The 14,915-nt window shown below is 40.8% G+C and overlaps 37 non-coding genes across 37 annotated transcripts; all 37 read left to right on the forward strand.

Annotated features, from left to right (window-relative positions):
- The first annotated feature begins 186 nt into the window (after positions 1 to 186).
- Positions 187 to 258, forward strand: Trnap-cgg (transfer RNA proline (anticodon CGG)). The gene has a single exon. It is a non-coding gene; the product is annotated as a tRNA-Pro (tRNA).
- Positions 259 to 817: 559 nt separating this feature from the next.
- Trnap-agg (transfer RNA proline (anticodon AGG)) lies at positions 818 to 889 on the forward strand. Its single transcript has one exon. It is a non-coding gene; the product is annotated as a tRNA-Pro (tRNA).
- An 88-nt stretch (positions 890 to 977) lies between these two features.
- Trnap-cgg (transfer RNA proline (anticodon CGG)) lies at positions 978 to 1,049 on the forward strand. The gene has a single exon. It is a non-coding gene; the product is annotated as a tRNA-Pro (tRNA).
- Positions 1,050 to 1,297: 248 nt separating this feature from the next.
- Trnap-agg (transfer RNA proline (anticodon AGG)) lies at positions 1,298 to 1,369 on the forward strand. The gene has a single exon. It is a non-coding gene; the product is annotated as a tRNA-Pro (tRNA).
- Positions 1,370 to 1,460: 91 nt separating this feature from the next.
- Positions 1,461 to 1,532, forward strand: Trnap-agg (transfer RNA proline (anticodon AGG)). Its single transcript has one exon. It is a non-coding gene; the product is annotated as a tRNA-Pro (tRNA).
- A 225-nt stretch (positions 1,533 to 1,757) lies between these two features.
- On the forward strand, positions 1,758 to 1,829 carry Trnap-cgg (transfer RNA proline (anticodon CGG)). The gene has a single exon. It is a non-coding gene; the product is annotated as a tRNA-Pro (tRNA).
- Positions 1,830 to 2,396: 567 nt separating this feature from the next.
- On the forward strand, positions 2,397 to 2,468 carry Trnap-cgg (transfer RNA proline (anticodon CGG)). Its single transcript has one exon. It is a non-coding gene; the product is annotated as a tRNA-Pro (tRNA).
- A 566-nt stretch (positions 2,469 to 3,034) lies between these two features.
- Positions 3,035 to 3,106, forward strand: Trnap-cgg (transfer RNA proline (anticodon CGG)). The gene has a single exon. It is a non-coding gene; the product is annotated as a tRNA-Pro (tRNA).
- A 406-nt stretch (positions 3,107 to 3,512) lies between these two features.
- On the forward strand, positions 3,513 to 3,584 carry Trnap-agg (transfer RNA proline (anticodon AGG)). The gene has a single exon. It is a non-coding gene; the product is annotated as a tRNA-Pro (tRNA).
- A 234-nt stretch (positions 3,585 to 3,818) lies between these two features.
- Positions 3,819 to 3,890, forward strand: Trnap-cgg (transfer RNA proline (anticodon CGG)). The gene has a single exon. It is a non-coding gene; the product is annotated as a tRNA-Pro (tRNA).
- Positions 3,891 to 4,297: 407 nt separating this feature from the next.
- Trnap-agg (transfer RNA proline (anticodon AGG)) lies at positions 4,298 to 4,369 on the forward strand. Its single transcript has one exon. It is a non-coding gene; the product is annotated as a tRNA-Pro (tRNA).
- Positions 4,370 to 4,457: 88 nt separating this feature from the next.
- Trnap-cgg (transfer RNA proline (anticodon CGG)) lies at positions 4,458 to 4,529 on the forward strand. The gene has a single exon. It is a non-coding gene; the product is annotated as a tRNA-Pro (tRNA).
- A 407-nt stretch (positions 4,530 to 4,936) lies between these two features.
- Trnap-agg (transfer RNA proline (anticodon AGG)) lies at positions 4,937 to 5,008 on the forward strand. Its single transcript has one exon. It is a non-coding gene; the product is annotated as a tRNA-Pro (tRNA).
- A 237-nt stretch (positions 5,009 to 5,245) lies between these two features.
- On the forward strand, positions 5,246 to 5,317 carry Trnap-cgg (transfer RNA proline (anticodon CGG)). The gene has a single exon. It is a non-coding gene; the product is annotated as a tRNA-Pro (tRNA).
- Positions 5,318 to 5,902: 585 nt separating this feature from the next.
- On the forward strand, positions 5,903 to 5,974 carry Trnap-cgg (transfer RNA proline (anticodon CGG)). The gene has a single exon. It is a non-coding gene; the product is annotated as a tRNA-Pro (tRNA).
- Positions 5,975 to 6,533: 559 nt separating this feature from the next.
- On the forward strand, positions 6,534 to 6,605 carry Trnap-agg (transfer RNA proline (anticodon AGG)). The gene has a single exon. It is a non-coding gene; the product is annotated as a tRNA-Pro (tRNA).
- Positions 6,606 to 6,693: 88 nt separating this feature from the next.
- Trnap-cgg (transfer RNA proline (anticodon CGG)) lies at positions 6,694 to 6,765 on the forward strand. The gene has a single exon. It is a non-coding gene; the product is annotated as a tRNA-Pro (tRNA).
- Positions 6,766 to 7,010: 245 nt separating this feature from the next.
- On the forward strand, positions 7,011 to 7,082 carry Trnap-agg (transfer RNA proline (anticodon AGG)). Its single transcript has one exon. It is a non-coding gene; the product is annotated as a tRNA-Pro (tRNA).
- A 91-nt stretch (positions 7,083 to 7,173) lies between these two features.
- Trnap-agg (transfer RNA proline (anticodon AGG)) lies at positions 7,174 to 7,245 on the forward strand. The gene has a single exon. It is a non-coding gene; the product is annotated as a tRNA-Pro (tRNA).
- A 225-nt stretch (positions 7,246 to 7,470) lies between these two features.
- Positions 7,471 to 7,542, forward strand: Trnap-cgg (transfer RNA proline (anticodon CGG)). Its single transcript has one exon. It is a non-coding gene; the product is annotated as a tRNA-Pro (tRNA).
- Positions 7,543 to 8,271: 729 nt separating this feature from the next.
- Trnap-agg (transfer RNA proline (anticodon AGG)) lies at positions 8,272 to 8,343 on the forward strand. Its single transcript has one exon. It is a non-coding gene; the product is annotated as a tRNA-Pro (tRNA).
- A 91-nt stretch (positions 8,344 to 8,434) lies between these two features.
- Positions 8,435 to 8,506, forward strand: Trnap-agg (transfer RNA proline (anticodon AGG)). Its single transcript has one exon. It is a non-coding gene; the product is annotated as a tRNA-Pro (tRNA).
- Positions 8,507 to 8,734: 228 nt separating this feature from the next.
- On the forward strand, positions 8,735 to 8,806 carry Trnap-cgg (transfer RNA proline (anticodon CGG)). Its single transcript has one exon. It is a non-coding gene; the product is annotated as a tRNA-Pro (tRNA).
- Positions 8,807 to 9,051: 245 nt separating this feature from the next.
- Trnap-agg (transfer RNA proline (anticodon AGG)) lies at positions 9,052 to 9,123 on the forward strand. Its single transcript has one exon. It is a non-coding gene; the product is annotated as a tRNA-Pro (tRNA).
- A 701-nt stretch (positions 9,124 to 9,824) lies between these two features.
- On the forward strand, positions 9,825 to 9,896 carry Trnap-agg (transfer RNA proline (anticodon AGG)). Its single transcript has one exon. It is a non-coding gene; the product is annotated as a tRNA-Pro (tRNA).
- A 91-nt stretch (positions 9,897 to 9,987) lies between these two features.
- On the forward strand, positions 9,988 to 10,059 carry Trnap-agg (transfer RNA proline (anticodon AGG)). Its single transcript has one exon. It is a non-coding gene; the product is annotated as a tRNA-Pro (tRNA).
- An 88-nt stretch (positions 10,060 to 10,147) lies between these two features.
- Positions 10,148 to 10,219, forward strand: Trnap-cgg (transfer RNA proline (anticodon CGG)). The gene has a single exon. It is a non-coding gene; the product is annotated as a tRNA-Pro (tRNA).
- A 723-nt stretch (positions 10,220 to 10,942) lies between these two features.
- Positions 10,943 to 11,014, forward strand: Trnap-agg (transfer RNA proline (anticodon AGG)). The gene has a single exon. It is a non-coding gene; the product is annotated as a tRNA-Pro (tRNA).
- An 88-nt stretch (positions 11,015 to 11,102) lies between these two features.
- Trnap-cgg (transfer RNA proline (anticodon CGG)) lies at positions 11,103 to 11,174 on the forward strand. The gene has a single exon. It is a non-coding gene; the product is annotated as a tRNA-Pro (tRNA).
- A 245-nt stretch (positions 11,175 to 11,419) lies between these two features.
- Trnap-agg (transfer RNA proline (anticodon AGG)) lies at positions 11,420 to 11,491 on the forward strand. The gene has a single exon. It is a non-coding gene; the product is annotated as a tRNA-Pro (tRNA).
- Positions 11,492 to 11,582: 91 nt separating this feature from the next.
- On the forward strand, positions 11,583 to 11,654 carry Trnap-agg (transfer RNA proline (anticodon AGG)). The gene has a single exon. It is a non-coding gene; the product is annotated as a tRNA-Pro (tRNA).
- An 860-nt stretch (positions 11,655 to 12,514) lies between these two features.
- Trnap-agg (transfer RNA proline (anticodon AGG)) lies at positions 12,515 to 12,586 on the forward strand. The gene has a single exon. It is a non-coding gene; the product is annotated as a tRNA-Pro (tRNA).
- A 91-nt stretch (positions 12,587 to 12,677) lies between these two features.
- Trnap-agg (transfer RNA proline (anticodon AGG)) lies at positions 12,678 to 12,749 on the forward strand. Its single transcript has one exon. It is a non-coding gene; the product is annotated as a tRNA-Pro (tRNA).
- Positions 12,750 to 12,837: 88 nt separating this feature from the next.
- On the forward strand, positions 12,838 to 12,909 carry Trnap-agg (transfer RNA proline (anticodon AGG)). The gene has a single exon. It is a non-coding gene; the product is annotated as a tRNA-Pro (tRNA).
- Positions 12,910 to 13,143: 234 nt separating this feature from the next.
- Trnap-cgg (transfer RNA proline (anticodon CGG)) lies at positions 13,144 to 13,215 on the forward strand. Its single transcript has one exon. It is a non-coding gene; the product is annotated as a tRNA-Pro (tRNA).
- A 249-nt stretch (positions 13,216 to 13,464) lies between these two features.
- Positions 13,465 to 13,541, forward strand: Trnap-cgg (transfer RNA proline (anticodon CGG)). Its single transcript is given in 2 exon segments — positions 13,465 to 13,500; positions 13,506 to 13,541. It is a non-coding gene; the product is annotated as a tRNA-Pro (tRNA).
- Positions 13,542 to 13,941: 400 nt separating this feature from the next.
- Trnap-agg (transfer RNA proline (anticodon AGG)) lies at positions 13,942 to 14,013 on the forward strand. Its single transcript has one exon. It is a non-coding gene; the product is annotated as a tRNA-Pro (tRNA).
- The last annotated feature ends 902 nt before the right edge of the window (positions 14,014 to 14,915 follow it).

Here is a 14,915-nt window from a genome sequence, read left to right on the forward strand (position 1 = left end):
TTACCACGAGTAAACAAAGCGTAGAAGGCTCGTTGGTCTAGTTTCATGATTCGTGCTTTGGGTGCGAGAGGTCCCGGGTTAAATTCCCGGACGACCCCTATTGAATTTATAATTTTAAACAATTTAAACTTTCTCATAAACATCCATATTTAAATCCACTATACCAAGAACAAGCAATAAATAAGTGGCTTGTTGGTCTAGTGGTATGATTCTCGCTCCGGGTGCGAGAGGTCCCGGGTTCAACTCCCGGACGAGCCCTGTTAAATTTTAAGCTTTGGTACTTTCTCGTCAAACAATGATAACATCCACTTTACCACGAGTAAACAAAGAGTAGAGGGCTCGTTAGTCTAGTATCATGATTCTCGCTTTGGCTGCGGGAGGCTCCAGGTTCAGTTCCAGGATGAGCCATGTTGAATTTATAATTTTAAACAATTTTTATTTTCTTATAAATATCCATGTTGAAATCCACTATACAAAGAACAGCTAATAAATGAGTGGCTCGTCGGTCTAGTGGTAAAATTCTCGCTTAGGGTGCGAGAGGTCCCGGTTCAATTCCCGGACGAGTCCTGCAGAATTTATTATCTTAAACAATTTGAACTTTCTCCTAAACATCCATTTTGAAGAAATCCACTAAACCAAAAACGGCCAATAAATGAGTGGCTCGTTGGTCTAGTAGGATGATTCTTGCTTAGGGTGCGAGAGGTTCCGGTTCAATTCCCGGACGAGTCCTGTTGAAGTAATAATTTTTAATAATTTGTATTTTCTTATAAATATCCATATTGAAATCCACTATACCAAGAACAGCCAATAAATAAGTGGTTCGTTGGTCTAGTGGTATGATTCTCGCTTAGGGTGCGAGAGGTCCCGGGTTCAATTCCCGGACGAGCCCTGTACAATTTATAATTTTAAACAATTTGAACTTTCTCATAAACATCCATATTGAAATCCACTATACCAAGAGCAGGCAATAAATACGTGGCTCGTTGGTCTAGTGGCATGATTCTCGCTTCGGGTGCGAGAAGTCCCGGGTTCGACTCCCGGACGAGCCCTGTTAAATTGAAAATGGTAAGCTTTGTTACTTTCTCGTCAAACAATGAAAATATCCACTTTACCACGAGTAAACAAAGCGTAGAGGGCTCGTTAGTCTAGTATCATGATTCTCGCTTTGGCTGCGGGAGATCCCGGGTTTAATTACCGGATGAGCCCTGTTGAATTTATAATTTTAAACAATTTGAACTTTTTCATAAACATCCATTTTGAAGAAATCCACTAAACCAAAAACGGCCAATAAATGAGTGGTTCGTTGGTCTAGTGGTATGATTCTCGCTTAGGGTGCGAGAGGTCCCGGGTTCAATTCCCGGACGAGCCCTGTAGAATTTATCATTTTAAACAATTTGAACTTTTTCATAAACATCCATTTTGAAGAAATCCACTAAACCAAAAACGGCCAATAAATGAGTGGCTCGTTGGTCTAGTGGTATGATTCTCGCTTAGGGTGCGAGAGGTCCCGGATTCAATTCCCGGACGAGCCCTGTTGAATTAAACAATTAAACATTTCTCATAAACATTGATTTTGAAGAACTCCACTACACCAAGAACGGCCAATTGGTCTAGTAGAATGAATCGCTTAGTGTGAGAGAGATCCCGGGTTCGGTTCATGGACGAGCCATGTGGAAATTATAATTGTAAACAATTTGAACTTTCTCTTAAACATCCATATTGAAATCCACTATACCAAGAACGGGCAATAAATAAGTGGCTCGTTGGCCTAGTGGTATGATTCTCGCTTCGGGTGCGAGAGGTCCCGGGTTCGACTCCCGGACGAGCCCTGTTAAATTGAAAATGGTAAGCTTTGGTACTTTCTCGCCAAACAATAAAAATATCCACTTTACCACGAGTAAACAAAGCGTAGAGGGCTCGTTAGACTAGTATCATGATTCTCGCTTTGGCTGCGGGAGATCCCGGGTTCAGTTCCCGGATGGGCCCTGTTGAATATATAATTTTAAACATTTTTTATTTTCTTTTAAATATCCATATTGAAATCCACTATACAAAGAACAGCCAATAAATGAGTGACTCGTCGGTCCAGTGGTATTATTCTCGCTTAGGGTGCGAGAGGTTCCGGTTCAATTCCCGGACGAGTCCTGTTGAAGTAATAATTTTTAATAATTTGTATTTTCTTATAAATATCCATATTGAAATCCACTATACCAAGAAGAATAGCCAATAAATAAGTGGTTCGTTGGTCTATTGGTATGATTCTCGCTTAGGGTGCGGGAGATCCCGGGTTCAATTCCCGGACGAGCCCTGTACAATTTATAATTTTAAACAATTTGAACTTTCTCATAAACATCCATATTGAAATCCACTATACCAAGAACAGGCAATAAATACGTGGCTCGTTGGTCTAGTGGTATGATTCTCGCTTCGGGTGCGAGAGGTCCCGGGTTCGACTCCCGGGCGAGCCCTGTTAAATTGAAAATGGTAAGCTTTGTTACTTTCTCGTCAAACAATGAAAATATCCACTTTACCACGAGTAAACAAAGCGTAGAGGGCTCGTTAGTCTAGTATCATGATTCTCGCTTTGGCTGCGGGAGATCCCGGGTTCAATTCCCGGATGAGCCTGTTGAATTTATAATTTTAAACAATTTTTATTTTCTTATAAATATCCATATTGAAATCCACTATACAAAGAACAGCCAATAAATGAGTGACTCGTCGGTCCAGTGGTATTATTCTCGCTTAGGGTGCGAGAGGTTCCGGTTCAATTCCCGGACGAGTCCTGTTGAAGTAATAATTTTTAATAATTTGTATTTTCTTATAAATATCCATATTGAAATCCACTATACCAAGAAGAATAGCCAATAAATAAGTGGTTCGTTGGTCTATTGGTATGATTCTCGCTTAGGGTGCGGGAGATCCCGGGTTCAATTCCCGGACGAGCCCTGTACAATTTATAATTTTAAACAATTTGAACTTTCTCATAAACATCCATATTGAAATCCACTATACCAAGAACAGGCAATAAATACGTGGCTCGTTGGTCTAGTGGTATGATTCTCGCTTCGGGTGCGAGAGGTCCCGGGTTCGACTCCCGGGCGAGCCCTGTTAAATTGAAAATGGTAAGCTTTGTTACTTTCTCGTCAAACAATGAAAATATCCACTTTACCACGAGTAAACAAAGCGTAGAGGGCTCGTTAGTCTAGTATCATGATTCTCGCTTTGGCTGCGGGAGATCCCGGGTTCAATTCCCGGATGAGCCTGTTGAATTTATAATTTTAAACAATTTTTATTTTCTTATAAATATCCATATTGAAATCCACTATACAAAGAACAGCCAATAAATGAGTGACTCCTCGGTCCAGTGGTATTATTCTCGCTTAGGGTGCGAGAGGTTCCGGTTCATTTCCCGGACGAGCCCTGTAGAATTTATCATTTTAAACAATTTGAACTTTCTCATAAACATCCATTTTGAAGAAATCCACTAAACCAAAAACGGCCAACAAATGAGTGGCTCGTTGGTCTAGTGGTATGATTCTCGCTTAGGGTGCGAGAGGTCCCGGGTTCAATTCCCGGACGAGCCCTGTTGAATTTATGATATTAAACAATTTAAACTTTCTCATAAACATTGATTTTGAAGAACTCGACTACACCAAGAACGGCCAATTGGTCTAGTAGAATGAATCGCTTAGTGTGAGAGAGATCCCGGGTTCGGTTCATGGACGAGCCATGTGGAAATTATAATTGTAAACAATTTGAACTTTCTCATAAACATCCATATTGAAATCCACTATACCAAGAACGGGCAATAAATAAGTGGCTCGTTGGCCTAGTGGTATGATTCTCGCTTCGGGTGCGAGAGGTCCCGGGTTCGACTCCCGGACGAGCCCTGTTAAATTGAAAATGGTAAGCTTTGGTACTTTCTCGCCAAACAATAAAAATATCCACTTTACCACGAGTAAACAAAGCGTAGAGGGCTCGTTAGACTAGTATCATGATTCTCGCTTTGGCTGCGGGAGATCCCGGGTTCAGTTCCCGGATGAGCCCTGTTGAATATATAATTTTAAACATTTTTTATTTTCTTTTAAATATCCATATTGAAATCCACTATACAAAGAACAGCCAATAAATGAGTGACTCGTCGGTCCAGTGGTATTATTCTCGCTTAGGGTGCGAGAGGTTCCGGTTAAATTCCCGGACGAGTCCTGTTGAAGTAATAATTTTTAATAATTTGTATTTTCTTATAAATATCCATATTGAAATCCACTATACCAAGAAGAACAGCCAATAAATAAGTGGTTCGTTGGTCTAGTGGTATGATTCTCGCTTAGGGTGCGGGAGACCCCGGGTTCAATTCCCGGACGAGCCCTGTACAATTTATAATTTTAAACAATTTGAACTTTCTCATAAACATCCATATTGAAATCCACTATACCAAGAACAGGCAATAAATACGTGGCTCGTTGGTCTAGTGGCATGATTCTCGCTTCGGGTGCGAGAGGTCCCGGGTTCGACTCCCGGACGAGCCCTGTTAAATTGAAAATGGTTAGCTTTGTTACTTTCTCTTCAAACAATGAAAATATCCACTTTACCACGAGTAAACAAAGCGTAGAGGGCTCATTAGTCTAGTATCATGATTCTCGCTTTGGCTGCGGGAGATCCCGGGTTCAATTCCCGGATGAGCCCTGTTGAATTTATAATTTTAAACAATTTTTATTTTCTTATAAATATCCATATTGAAATCCACTATACAAAGAACAGCCAATAAATGAGTGACTCGTCGGTCCAGTGGTATTATTCTCGCTTAGGGTGCGAGAGGTTCCGGTTCAATTCCCGGACGAGTCCTGCAGAATTTATCATTTTAAACAATTTGAACTTTCTCATAAACATCCATTTTGAAGAAATCCACTAAACCAAAAACGGCCAATAAATAAGTGGCTCGTTGGTCTAGTGGTATGATTCTCGCTTAGGGTGCGAGAGGTCCCGGGTTCAATTCCCGGACGAGCCCTGTTGAATTTATGATTTTAAACAATTTAAACTTTCTCATAAACATTGATTTTGAAGAACTCCACTACACCAAGAACGGCCAATTGGTCTAGTAGAATGAATCGCTTAGTGTGAGAGAGATCCCGGATTCGATTACTGGACGAGCCCTGTGGAAATTTTATTTGTAAACAATTTGAACTTTCTCATAAACATCCATATTGAAGAAATCCACTATACTAAGAAAGGCCAAAAAATAAGTGGTTCGTTGGTCTAGTGGTATGATTCTCGCTTCGGGTGCGAGAGGTCCCGGGTTCGACTCCCGGACGAGCCCTGTTAAATTGAAAATTGTAAGCTTTGATACTTTCTCGTCAAACAATAATAATATCCACTTTACCACGAGTAAACAAAGCGTAGAGGGCTCTTTAGTCTAGTATCATGATTCTCGCTTTGGCTGCGGGAGGACCCGGGTTTAATTCCCGGGAGGACCCGGGTTCAATTCCCAGACGAGCCCTGTACAGTTTATAATTTTAAACAATTTGAACTTTCTCATAAACATCCATATTGAAATCCACTATACCAAGAACGGGCAATAAATACGTGGCTCGTTGGTCTAGTGGCATGATTCCCGCTTCGGGTTCGAGAGGTCCCGGGTTTGACTCCCGGACGAGCCCTGTTAAATTGAAAATTGTAAGCTTTGGTACTTTCTCGTCAAACAATGATAATATCCAGTTTACCACGAGTAAACAAAGCGTAGAAGGCTCGTTGGTCTAGTTTCATGATTCGTGCTTTGGGTGCGAGAGGTCCCGGGTTAAATTCCCGGACGACCCCTATTGAATTTATAATTTTAAACAATTTAAACTTTCTCATAAACATCCATATTTAAATCCACTATACCAAGAACAAGCAATAAATAAGTGGCTTGTTGGTCTAGTGGTATGATTCTCGCTCCGGGTGCGAGAGGTCCCGGGTTCAACTCCCGGACGAGCCCTGTTAAATTTTAAGCTTTGGTACTTTCTCGTCAAACAATGATAACATCCACTTTACCACGAGTAAACAAAGAGTAGAGGGCTCGTTAGTCTAGTATCATGATTCTCGCTTTGGCTGCGGGAGGCTCCAGGTTCAGTTCCAGGATGAGCCATGTTGAATTTATAATTTTAAACAATTTTTATTTTCTTATAAATATCCATGTTGAAATCCACTATACAAAGAACAGCCAATAAATGAGTGGCTCGTCGGTCTAGTGGTATGATTCTCGCTTAGGGTGCGAGAGGTCCCGGTTCAATTCCCGGACGAGTCCTGCAGAATTTATTATCTTAAACAATTTGAACTTTCTCCTAAACATCCATTTTGAAGAAATCCACTATACCAAAAACGGCCAATAAATGAGTGGCTCGTTGGTCTAGTAGGATGATTCTTGCTTAAGGTGCGAGAGGTTCCGGTTCAATTCCCGGACGAGTCCTGTTGAAGTAATAATTTTTAATAATTTGTATTTTCTTATAAATATCAATATTGAAATCCACTATACCAAGAACAGCCAATAAATAAGTGGTTCGTTGGTCTAGTGGTATGATTCTCGCTTAGGGTGCGAGAGGTCCCGGGTTCAATTCCCGGACGAGCCCTGTACAATTTATAATTTTAAACAATTTGAACTTTCTCATAAACATCCATATTGAAATCCACTATACCAAGAACAGGCAATAAATACGTGGCTCGTTGGTCTAGTGGCATGATTCTCGCTTCGGGTGCGAGAAGTCCCGGGTTCGACTCCCGGACGAGCCCTGTTAAATTGAAAATGGTAAGCTTTGTTACTTTCTCGTCAAACAATGAAAATATCCACTTTACCACGAGTAAACAAAGCGTAGAGGGCTCGTTAGTCTAGTATCATGATTCTCGCTTTGGCTGCGGGAGATCCCGGGTTTAATTCCCGGATGAGCCCTGTTGAATTTATAATTTTAAACAATTTTTATTTTCTTATAAATATCCATATTGAAATCCACTATACCAAGAACAGCCAATAAATAAGTGGTTCGTTGGTCTAGTGGTATGATTCTCGCTTAGGGTGCGAGAGGTTCCGGGTTCAATTCCCGGACGAGCCCTGTAGAATTTATCATTTTAAACAATTTGAACTTTTTCATAAACATCCATTTTGAAGAAATCCACTAAACCAAAAACGGCCAATAAATGAGTGGCTCGTTGGTCTAGTGGTATGATTCTCGCTTAGGGTGCGAGAGGTCCCGGATTCAATTCCCGGACGAGCCCTGTTGAATTAAACAATTTAAAATTTCTCATAAACATTGATTTTGAAGAACTCCACTACACCAAGAACGGCCAATTGGTCTAGTAGAATGAATCGCTTAGTGTGAGAGAGATCCCGTGTTCGGTTCATGGACGAGCCATGTGGAAATTATAATTGTAAACAATTTGAACTTTCTCATAAACATCCATATTGAAATCCACTATACCAAGAACGGGCAATAAATAAGTGGCTCGTTGGCCTAGTGGTATGATTCTCGCTTCGGGTGCGAGAGGTCCCGGGTTCGACTCCCGGACGAGCCCTGTTAAATTGAAAACGGTAAGCTTTGGTACTTTCTCGCCAAACAATGAAAATATCCACTTTACCACGAGTAAACAAAGCGTAGAGGGCTCGTTAGTCTAGTATCATGATTCTCGCTTTGGCTGCGGGAGATCCCGGGTTCAATTCCCGGATGAGCCCTGTTGAATATATAATTTTAAACAATTTTTATTTTCTTTTAAATATCCATATTGAAATCCACTATACAAAGAACAGCCAATAAATGAGTGACTCGTCGGTCCAGTGGTATTATTCTCGCTTAGGGTGCGAGAGATCCCGGGTTCAATTCCCGGACGAGCCCTGTAGAATTTATCATTTTAAACAATTTGAACTTTTTCATAAACATCCATTTTGAAGAAATCCACTAAACCAAAAACGGCCAATAAATGAGTGGCTCGTTGGTCTAGTGGTATGATTCTCGCATAGGGTGCGAGAGGTCCCGGTTCAATTCCCGGACGAGTCCTGCAGAATGTATTATTTTAAACAATTTGAACTTTCTCCTAAACATCCATTTTGAAGAAATCCACTAAACCAAAAACGGCCAATAAATGAGTGGTTCGTTGGTCTAGTGGTATGATTCTCGCTTAGGGTGCGAGAGGTTCCGGTTCAATTCCCGGACGAGTCCTGTTGAAGTAATAATTTTTAATAATTTGTATTTTCTTATAAATATCAATATTGAAATCCACTATACCAAGAACAGCCAATAAATAAGTGGTTCGTTGGTCTAGTGGTATGATTCTCGCTTAGGGTGCGAGAGGTCCCGGGTTCAATTCCCGGACGAGCCCTGTACAATTTATCATTTTAAACAATTTGAACTTTCTCATAAACATCCAATTTGAAGAAATCCACTAAACCAAAAACGGCCAATAAATGAGTGGCTCGTTGGTCTAGTGGTATGATTCTCGCTTAGGGTGCGAGAGGTCCCGGATTCAATTCCCGGACGAGCCCTGTTGAATTAAACAATTTAAAATTTCTCATAAACATTGATTTTGAAGAACTCCACTACACCAAGAACGGCCAATTGGTCTAGTAGAATGAATCGCTTAGTGTGAGAGAGATCCCGGGTTCGGTTCATGGACGAGCCATGTGGAAATTATAATTGTAAACAATTTGAACTTTCTCATAAACATCCATATTGAAGAAATCCACTATACCAAGAACGGGCAATAAATAAGTGGCTCGTTGGCCTAGTGGTATGATTCTCGCTTCGGGTGCGAGAGGTCCCGGGTTCGACTCCCGGACGAGCCCTGTTAAATTGAAAACGGTAAGCTTTGGTACTTTCTCGCCAAACAATGAAAATATCCACTTTACCACGAGTAAACAAAGCGTAGAGGGCTCGTTAGTCTAGTATCATGATTCTCGCTTTGGCTGCGGGAGATCCCGGGTTCAATTCCCGGATGAGCCCTGTTGAATTTATAATTTTAAACAATTTTTATTTTCTTTTAAATATCCATATTGAAATCCACTATACCAAGAACAGCCAATAAATGAGTGGCTCGTTGGTCTAGTGGTATGATTCTCGCTTAGGGTGCGAGAGGTCCCGGGTTCAATTCCCGGACGAGCCCTGTTGAATTTATGATTTTAAACAATTTAAACTTTCTCATAAACATTGAATTTGAAGAACTCCACTACACCAAGAACGGCCAATTGGTCTAGTAGAAGAGAGATCCCGGATTCCATTCCTGGACGAGCCCTGTGGAAATTTTATTTGTAAACAATTTGAACTTTCTCATAAACATCCATATTGAAATCCACTATACCAAGAACGGGCAATAAATACGTGGCTCGTTGGTCACGTCTTGTGGCATGATTCTCGCTTCGGGTTCGAGAGGTCCCGGATTTGACTCCCGGACGAGCCCTGTTAAATTGAAAATTGTAAGCTTTGGTACTTTCTCGTCAAACAATGATAATATCCAGTTTACCACGAGTAAACAAAGAGTAGATGGCTCGTTAGTCTAGTATCATGATTCTCGCTTTGGCCGCGGGAGGCTCCAGGTTCAGTTCCCGGATGAGCCATGTTGAATTTATAATTTTAAACAATTTTTATTTTCTTATAAATATCCATATTGAAATCCACTATAAAAAGAACAGCCAATAAATGAGTGGCTCGTCGGTCTAGTGGTATAATTCTCGCTTAGGGTGCGAGAGGTCCCGGTTCAATTCCCTGACGAGTCATGCAGAATTTATTATTTTAAACAATTTGAACTTTCTCCTAAACATCCATTTTGAAGAAATCCACTATACCAAGAACAGCCAATAAATAAGTGGTTCGTTGGTCTAGTGGTATGATTCTCGCTTAGGGTGCGAGAGGTCCCGGGTTCAATTCCCGGACGAGCCCTGTAGAATTTATCATTTTAAACAATTTGAACTTTCTCATAAACATCCAATTTGAAGAAATCCACTAAACCAAAAACGGCCAATAAATGAGTGGCTCGTTGGTCTAGTGGTATGATTCTCGCTTAGGGTGCGAGAGGTCCCGGGTTCAATTCCCGGACGAGCCCTGTTGAAGTAATAATTTTTAATAATTTGTATTTTCTTATAAATATCAATATTGAAATCCACTATACCAAGAACGGGCAATAAATACGTGGCTCGTTGGTCTAGTGGCATGATTCTCGCTTCGGGTTCGAGAGGTCCCGGGTTTGACTCCCGGACGAGCCCTGTTAAATTGAAAATTGTTAGCTTTGGTACTTTCTCGTCAAACAATGATAATATCCAGTTTACCACGAGTAAACAAAGCGTAGAAGGCCGGCTCGTTGGTCTAGTTTCATGAATCGTGCTTTGGGTGCGAGAGGTCCCGGGTTAAATTCCCGGACGAACCCTATTGAATTTATAATTTTAAACAATTTAAACTTTCTCATAAAAATCCATATTTAAATCCACTATACCAAGAACAAGCAATAAATAAGTGGCTTGTTGGTCTAGTGGTATGATTCTCGCTCCGGGTGACGTGCGAGAGGTCCCGGGTTTGACTCCCGGACGAGCCCTGTTAAATTTTAAGCTTTGGTACTTTCTCGTCAAACAATGATAACATCCACTTTACCACGAGTACACAAAGAGTAGAGGGCTCGTTAGTCTAGTATCATGATTCTCGCTTTGGCTGCGGGAGGCTCCAGGTTCAGTTCCCGGATGAGCCATGTTGAATTTATAATTTTAAACAATTTTTATTTTCTTATAAATATCCATATTGAAATCCACTATACAAAGAACAGCCAATAAATGAGTGGCTCGTTGGTCTAGTAGGATGATTCTTGCTTAGGGTGCGAGAGGTTCCGGTTCAATTCCCGGACGAGTCCTGTTGAAGTAATAATTTTTAATAATTTGTATTTTCTTATAAATATCAATATTGAAATCCACTATACCAAGAACAGCCAATAAATAAGTGGTTCGTTGGTCTATTGGTATGATTCTCGCTTAGGGTGCGAGAGGTCCCGGGTTCAATTCCCGGACGAGCCCTGTACAATTTATAATTTTAAACAATTTGAACTTTCTCATAAACATCCATATTGAAATCCACTATACCAAGAACAGGCAATAAATACGTGGCTCGTTGGTCTAGTGGCATGATTCTCGCTTCGGGTGCGAGAAGTCCCGGGTTCGACTCCCGGACGAGCCCTGTTAAATTGAAAATGGTAAGCTTTGTTACTTTCTCGTCAAACAATGAAAATATCCACTTTACCACGAGTAAACAAAGCGTAGAGGGCTCGTTAGTCTAGTATCATGATTCTCGCTTTGGCTGCGGGAGATCCCGGGTTTAATTCCCGGATGAGCCCTGTTGAATTTATAATTTTAAACAATTTGTATTTTCTTATAAATATCCATATTGAAATCCACTATACAAAGAACAGCCAATAAATAAGTGGTTCGTTGGTCTAGTGGTATGATTCTCGCTTAGGGTGCGGGAGACCCCGGGTTCAATTCCCGGACGAGCCCTGTAGAATTTATCATTTTAAACAATTTGAACTTTTTCATAAACATCCATTTTGAAGAAATCCACTAAACCAAAAACGGCCAATAAATGAGTGGCTCGTTGGTCTAGTGGTATGATTCTCGCTTAGGGTGCGAGAGGTCCCGGGTTCAATTCCCGGACGAGCCCTGTTGAATTTATGATTTTAAACAATTTAAACTTTCTCATAAACATTGAATTTGAAGAACTCCACTACACCAAGAACGGCCAATTGGTCTAGTAGAAGAGAGATCCCGGATTCCATTCCTGGACGAGCCCTGTGGAAATTTTATTTGTAAACAATTTGAACTTTCTCATAAACATCCATATTGAAATCCACTATACCAAGAACGGGCAATAAATACGTGGCTCGTTGGTCACGTCTAGTGGCATGATTCTCGCTTCGGGTTCGAGAGGTCCCGGATTTGACTCCCGGACGAGCCCTGTTAAATTGAAAATTGTAAGCTTTGGTACTTTCTCGTCAAACAATGATAATATCCAGTTTACCACGAGTAAACAAAGAGTAGATGGCTCGTTAGTCTAGTATCATGATTCTCGCTTTGGCCGCGGGAGGCTCCAGGTTCAGTTCCCGGATGAGCCATGTTGAATTTATAATTTTAAACAATTTTTATTTTCTTATAAATATCCATATTGAAATCCACTATAAAAAGAACAGCCAATAAATGAGTGGCTCGTCGGTCTAGTGGTATAATTCTCGCTTAGGGTGCGAGAGGTCCCGGTTCAATTCCCTGACGAGTCATGCAGAATTTATCATTTTAAACAATTTGAACTTTCTCCTAAACATCCATTTTGAAGAAATCCACTATACCAAGAACAGCCAATAAATAAGTGGTTCGTTGGTCTAGTGGTATGATTCTCGCTTAGAGTGCGAGAGGTTCCGGTTCAATTCCCGGACGAGTCCTGTTGAAGTAATAATTTTTAATAATTTGTATTTTCTTATAAATATCAATATTGAAATCCACTATACCAAGAACAGCCAATAAATAAGTGGTTCGTTGGTCTAGTGGTATGATTCTCGCTTAGGGTGCGAGAGGTCCCGGGTTCAATTCCCGGACGAGCCCTGTAGAATTTATCATTTTAAACAATTTGAACTTTCTCATAAACATCCAATTTGAAGAAATCCACTAAACCAAAAACGGCCAATAAATGAGTGGCTCGTTGGTCTAGTGGTATGATTCTCGCTTAGGGTGCGAGAGGTCCCGGGTTCAATTCCCGGACGAGCCCTGTTGAAGTAATAATTTTTAATAATTTGTATTTTCTTATAAATATCCATATTGAAATCCACTATACCAAGAACAGCCAATAAATGAGTGGCTCGTTGGTCTAGTGGTATGATTCTCGCTTAGGGTGCGAGAGGTCCCGGGTTCAATTCCCGGACGAGCCCTGTACAATTTATGATTTTAAACAATTTAAACTTTCTCATAAACATTGATTTTGAAGAACTCCACTACACCAAGAACGGCCAATTGGTCTAGTAGAATGAATCGCTTAGTGTGAGAGAGATCCCGGATTCGATTCCTGGACGAGCCCTGTGGAAATTTTATTTGTAAACAATTTGAACTTTCTCATAAACATCCATATTGAAATCCACTATACCAAGAACGGGCAATAAATACGTGGCTCGTTGGTCTAGTGGCATGATTCTCGCTTCGGGTTCGAGAGGTCCCGGGTTTGACTCCCGGACGAGCCCTGTTAAATTGAAAATTGTTAGCTTTGGTACTTTCTCGTCAAACAATGATAATATCCAGTTTACCACGAGTAAACAAAGCGTAGAAGGCCGGCTCGTTGGTCTAGTTTCATGAATCGTGCTTTGGGTGCGAGAGGTCCCGGGTTAAATTCCCGGACGAACCCTATTGAATTTATAATTTTAAACAATTTAAACTTTCTCATAAAAATCCATATTTAAATCCACTATACCAAGAACAAGCAATAAATAAGTGGCTTGTTGGTCTAGTGGTATGATTCTCGCTCCGGGTGACGTGCGAGAGGTCCCGGGTTCGACTCCCGGACGAGCCCTGTTAAATTTTAAGCTTTGGTACTTTCTCGTCAAACAATGATAACATCCACTTTACCACGAGTACACAAAGAGTAGAGGGCTCGTTAGTCTAGTATCATGATTCTCGCTTTGGCTGCGGGAGGCTCCAGGTTCAGTTCCCGGATGAGCCATGTTGAATTTATAATTTTAAACAATTTTTATTTTCTTATAAATATCCATATTGAAATCCACTATACAAAGAACAGCCAATAAATGAGTGGCTCGTCGGTCTAGTGGTATGATTCTCGCTTAGGGTGCGAGAGGTCCCGGTTCAATTCCCGGGCGAGTCCTGCAGAATTTATAATTTTAAACAATTTGAACTTTCTCCTAAACATCCATTTTGAAGAAATCCACTATACCAAAAACGGCCAATAAATGAGTGGCTCGTTGGTCTAGTGTGATGATTCTCGCTTAGGGTGCGGGAGGTCCCGGGTTCAATTCCCGGACGAGCCCTGTAGAATTTATGATTTTAAACAATTTGAACTCTCTCCTAAACATCCATTTTGAAGAAATCCAGTATACCAAAAACGGCCAATAAATAAGTGGATCGTTGGTCTAGTAGAATAAATCGCTAAGTTTAAGAGAGATCACGGGTTCGACTCCTGGGCGAACCCTGTTGAATTTATAATTTTAAACAATTTGAACTTTCTCATAAACATCCATATTGAAGAAATCCACTATACCAAGAACGGCCAATAAATAAGCGGCTTGTTGGTATGATTCTCGATTTGTGTGCGAGAGGTTCCGGGTTCGACTCCCAGACGAGCCCTGGTAAATTGATAGTTTTAAGCTTTGGTAGTTTCTCGTCAACAATGACACAATCCACTTTACCACGAGTAGAAGGCTGGTTTCGGTAAGTGCCAAAGACATCGGGCGGTCCCTGATTTATGTTAACTTTTCAAATGTTGCATTGTTCGTAAACAACGAAGACGAAGTATATTTACTGTCATGATAAGATAAGCCGTAGGTTCGACTCACTGATAAACTCTTTTAATGGTACTTTTAGGATGTACAATTGTTGGAGAGGTCTCCTACGTTAAATTCAGAATAAATGGGAAGTTGTCCCGCTTTCTGAATGGAGATCGCATACCTTTTGTAGAACCATTCACGAAAAGCTTGCCTCGGTTTCTCAAAATTAACCATTTTAATGCGAGAATCTTTCGTAAAGACCAACAAGATCTAACGAAATGTTTTGGATGTGGCGAGGCTGGTCATAAAATAAATGTATGTCCAAAGAAGCTCGAGTCGGTGATTTGTTACACTTGTAACAAAGTTGGGCATGTAGCTGCTAAATGCAAAGATCAGGCAGAAATTCTCACAGGTAGCAATAGCATAACACCTAGTTCTGATGGTGA

The sequence above is a fragment of the Antedon mediterranea genome, chromosome 1, assembly GCF_964355755.1.
Source record: "Antedon mediterranea chromosome 1, ecAntMedi1.1, whole genome shotgun sequence".
Taxonomy (NCBI): Eukaryota; Metazoa; Echinodermata; class Crinoidea; order Comatulida; family Antedonidae; genus Antedon; species Antedon mediterranea.